The sequence below is a fragment of the Babylonia areolata genome, unplaced genomic scaffold (genome assembly GCF_041734735.1).
Source record: "Babylonia areolata isolate BAREFJ2019XMU unplaced genomic scaffold, ASM4173473v1 tig00055166, whole genome shotgun sequence".
NCBI lineage: Eukaryota > Metazoa > Mollusca > Gastropoda > Neogastropoda > Buccinidae > Babylonia > Babylonia areolata.
The window spans coordinates 5,001-10,000 of NW_027468505.1; the positions used below are offsets into that span (position 1 = coordinate 5,001).

A 5,000-nucleotide genomic window follows, 5' to 3' on the forward strand; every position below is an offset into this window, starting at 1 on the left:
TTGTTATTTTTCGTCACTACCTCCCCGTGCCAGGAGTGGGTAAGTTGCGCGCCTGCTGCCTTCCTTGGATGTGGTAGCCGTTTCTCATGCTCCCTCTCCGGAATCGAACCCTGATTCCCCGCTACCCGTTGCTAACATGGTAGGCAGATCACGTACCATCGTCATTTGATAGGGCAGACATTTGAAAGATGCGTCGCCGGCTCGAGGCCATGCGATCGGCACAAAGTTATCCAGAGTCACCAAAGGACGGGCAGAACCCGACTGGCTTTGAACTAATAAAAGCGCTCTTTCCCCGAGGGGTCGGAGCTGGTCGGCATGTATTAGCTCTAGAATTACCACAGTTATCCAAGTAAATTTGGATCATCTAAGGAACCTCGACTGATTTAATGAGCCATTCGCGGTTTCACCGTACGAGGGTGTGAACTTAGACATGCATGGCTTAATCTTTGAGACAAGCATATGACTACTGGCAGGATCAACCAGAATGCAACCCGTATTCTGCGTGCCCCCGGGAGACGGTTGCAGCGCCAGTTGGGACCGCTGCTCACAGAAACGAGGGCTGAGCTCTTTCCGTGGGCGGTCCGCGGCAGCACTATCAACTGAAACCACCGGACAACAGATTCAGGGCCTGAGAGTGCAACGAATCCATCGGTCTCGGCGGGAGGCGCGCCAAGAAGAAGAAGGAGGAGGAGGAGACCAGACCGGACCGGACCGGACCCCACCCTTTCTTCCTCCTCGACACCGTCTCCCGCCCGTTTCCACGTGCCGGACGACGCCCGGTTAGAGACGGGCGCGCCCTTGACGAGATGAAGCAGGCGTTACGCTTTGGGACGCCGAAGGGGCTGGGGAGCACCAACGACCGTCAGTGAGGGAGGAGAGAAAACGCTTCTCTCGACCCGTCGTCAGCGAACGCACCGAACCTTCTACGGACCGTGAGACGCCGGCCGACAAGCCGAGCCCCGGCAAAGGAAGCCCGGCGAGGCGGCCGTGCGCGTTCACACTTGGACGCGCAGGCGGGAAGCTCGGCAGCCGGGCGGGTAGCCTGCGGGGAGCTGGTGGGCTCCCGAGACTCCCGTCCCCCGACTCGGGCCTCGCACGCCGAGCGGTCGCTAGCTTGCCAGTGCAAAAGACAGAAGCGCGGGGGCAGTAAAGCCAGGCGGACGGGTCGACCGTTGCCGGCTGTGCGCCGACCGGAGCGATCCGCCACGCCACGCCGCGTCCCCCACAACCAGGGTGTCGCATAAGGCGCTGCGAAGGTGGACCTTGATCCACATTGGGCAGAGCCTGAGTTGAGGCCCCCCAGCACGTGCCTGGGGACCAGGCGTTGAGGAGTAGGCCTTTTTTTGAGGGCCCAGAAAGTATTTTGGCAATTGTAGCGAGGTTTTGGAGTTTTATCCACAACCTTTACCTGCCTTTTTTTCTCTCCGAGCATGCCAAAGTTGAGAGAAAACGCCGTTTGGCATGGACGGGAGGAGGTGTGGAGGAGTAGTCCATTTTTGAATGGCAGCGGAAAGATTTTGGCAATTGTAGCGAGGTTCTTCGGACTTTTATCCACAACCTTTACCTGCCTTTTCCTCAGCGAGCATGCCAAAGTTGAGAGAAAACGCCCTTCGCCATTGACGGGACCAGACGTTGACGACTACGTCTTTCTTTTTTTCACGGCGCCTGAACGATTTGGGCAATTCTCCACAGCGCGTTTACTTTTTATCCACAACCTTTACCTGCCTTTTCCTCAGCGAGCATGCCAAAGTTGAGAGGAAAACGCCGTTTGGCATGGACAGGAGCAGGCGTTGACGACCAGGTCTTTTTTTTGGTCTTTTTTTTTCACAGCGCCGGAAGGATTCAGGCAATTCTCCAAAGCCGGTTACTTTTATCCACAACCTTTACTGGACCTTTTTTTTCTTTTTTTCCTTTTTTCTCTCTCCGAGCATGCCAAAGTTGATAGAAAACGCGGTTCGGCATGGACGGGAGCAGGCGTTGAGGAGTAGGCCTTTTTTTGAGGGCCCAGAAAGTATTTTGGCAATTTTTTACTTTTTTATCCACAACCTTTACCTGCCTTTTTTTCTCTCCGAGCATGCCAAAGTTGAGAGAAAACGCCGTTTGGCATGGACGGGAGGAGGTGTGGAGGAGTAGTCCATTTTTGAATGGCAGCGGAAAGATTTTGGCAATTGTAGCGAGGTTCTTCGGACTTTTATCCACAACCTTTACCTGCCTTTTCCTCAGCGAGCATGCCAAAGTTGAGAGAAAACGCCCTTCGCCATTGACGGGACCAGACGTTGACGACTACGTCTTTCTTTTTTTCACGGCGCCTGAACGATTTGGGCAATTCTCCACAGCGCGTTTACTTTTTATCCACAACCTTTACCTGCCTTTTCCTCAGCGAGCATGCCAAAGTTGAGAGGAAAACGCCGTTTGGCATGGACAGGAGCAGGCGTTGACGACCAGGTCTTTTTTTTGGTCTTTTTTTTTCACAGCGCCGGAAGGATTCAGGCAATTCTCCAAAGCCGGTTACTTTTATCCACAACCTTTACTGGACCTTTTTTTTCTTTTTTTCCTTTTTTCTCTCTCCGAGCATGCCAAAGTTGATAGAAAACGCGGTTCGGCATGGACGGGAGCAGGCGTTGAGGAGTAGGCCTTTTTTTGAGGGCCCAGAAAGTATTTTGGCAATTTTTTACTTTTTTATCCACAACCTTTACCTGCCTTTTTTTCTCTCCGAGCATGCCAAAGTTGAGAGAAAACGCCGTTTGGCATGGACGGGAGGAGGTGTGGAGGAGTAGTCCATTTTTGAATGGCAGCGGAAAGATTTTGGCAATTGTAGCGAGGTTCTTCGGACTTTTATCCACAACCTTTACCTGCCTTTTCCTCAGCGAGCATGCCAAAGTTGAGAGAAAACGCCCTTCGCCATTGACGGGACCAGACGTTGACGACTACGTCTTTCTTTTTTTCACGGCGCCTGAACGATTTGGGCAATTCTCCACAGCGCGTTTACTTTTTATCCACAACCTTTACCTGCCTTTTCCTCAGCGAGCATGCCAAAGTTGAGAGGAAAACGCCGTTTGGCATGGACAGGAGCAGGCGTTGACGACCAGGTCTTTTTTTTGGTCTTTTTTTTTCACAGCGCCGGAAGGATTCAGGCAATTCTCCAAAGCCGGTTACTTTTATCCACAACCTTTACTGGACCTTTTTTTTCTTTTTTTCCTTTTTTCTCTCTCCGAGCATGCCAAAGTTGATAGAAAACGCGGTTCGGCATGGACGGGAGCAGGCGTTGAGGAGTAGGCCTTTTTTTGAGGGCCCAGAAAGTATTTTGGCAATTTTTTACTTTTTTATCCACAACCTTTACCTGCCTTTTTTTCTCTCCGAGCATGCCAAAGTTGAGAGAAAACGCCGTTTGGCATGGACGGGAGGAGGTGTGGAGGAGTAGTCCATTTTTGAATGGCAGCGGAAAGATTTTGGCAATTGTAGCGAGGTTCTTCGGACTTTTATCCACAACCTTTACCTGCCTTTTCCTCAGCGAGCATGCCAAAGTTGAGAGAAAACGCCCTTCGCCATTGACGGGACCAGACGTTGACGACTACGTCTTTCTTTTTTTCACGGCGCCTGAACGATTTGGGCAATTCTCCACAGCGCGTTTACTTTTTATCCACAACCTTTACCTGCCTTTTCCTCAGCGAGCATGCCAAAGTTGAGAGGAAAACGCCGTTTGGCATGGACAGGAGCAGGCGTTGACGACCAGGTCTTTTTTTTGGTCTTTTTTTTTCACAGCGCCGGAAGGATTCAGGCAATTCTCCAAAGCCGGTTACTTTTATCCACAACCTTTACTGGACCTTTTTTTTCTTTTTTTCCTTTTTTCTCTCTCCGAGCATGCCAAAGTTGATAGAAAACGCGGTTCGGCATGGACGGGAGCAGGCGTTGAGGAGTAGGCCTTTTTTTGAGGGCCCAGAAAGTATTTTGGCAATTTTTTACTTTTTTATCCACAACCTTTACCTGCCTTTTTTTCTCTCCGAGCATGCCAAAGTTGAGAGAAAACGCCGTTTGGCATGGACGGGAGGAGGTGTGGAGGAGTAGTCCATTTTTGAATGGCAGCGGAAAGATTTTGGCAATTGTAGCGAGGTTCTTCGGACTTTTATCCACAACCTTTACCTGCCTTTTCCTCAGCGAGCATGCCAAAGTTGAGAGAAAACGCCCTTCGCCATTGACGGGACCAGACGTTGACGACTACGTCTTTCTTTTTTTCACGGCGCCTGAACGATTTGGGCAATTCTCCACAGCGCGTTTACTTTTTATCCACAACCTTTACCTGCCTTTTCCTCAGCGAGCATGCCAAAGTTGAGAGGAAAACGCCGTTTGGCATGGACAGGAGCAGGCGTTGACGACCAGGTCTTTTTTTTGGTCTTTTTTTTTCACAGCGCCGGAAGGATTCAGGCAATTCTCCAAAGCCGGTTACTTTTATCCACAACCTTTACTGGACCTTTTTTTTCTTTTTTTCCTTTTTTCTCTCTCCGAGCATGCCAAAGTTGATAGAAAACGCGGTTCGGCATGGACGGGAGCAGGCGTTGAGGAGTAGGCCTTTTTTTGAGGGCCCAGAAAGTATTTTGGCAATTTTTTACTTTTTTATCCACAACCTTTACCTGCCTTTTTTTCTCTCCGAGCATGCCAAAGTTGAGAGAAAACGCCGTTTGGCATGGACGGGAGGAGGTGTGGAGGAGTAGTCCATTTTTGAATGGCAGCGGAAAGATTTTGGCAATTGTAGCGAGGTTCTTCGGACTTTTATCCACAACCTTTACCTGCCTTTTCCTCAGCGAGCATGCCAAAGTTGAGAGAAAACGCCCTTCGCCATTGACGGGACCAGACGTTGACGACTACGTCTTTCTTTTTTTCACGGCGCCTGAACGATTTGGGCAATTCTCCACAGCGCGTTTACTTTTTATCCACAACCTTTACCTGCCTTTTCCTCAGCGAGCATGCCAAAGTTGAGAGGAAAACGCCGTTTGGCATGGACA

At 50.5% G+C, this 5,000-nt stretch overlaps 1 non-coding gene across 1 annotated transcript in view; it reads right to left on the bottom strand.

Moving 5' to 3' along the window:
* LOC143279219 (small subunit ribosomal RNA) overlaps positions 1–486 on the bottom strand; it is a 1,829-nt gene extending 1,343 nt beyond the window's left edge. The window contains exon 1 of the ribosomal RNA XR_013054771.1: positions 1–486. This exon is cut by the window's left edge and continues 1,343 nt beyond it. This is a non-coding gene — a ribosomal RNA (small subunit ribosomal RNA).
* Between the last annotated feature and the right edge of the window lie 4,514 nt (positions 487–5,000).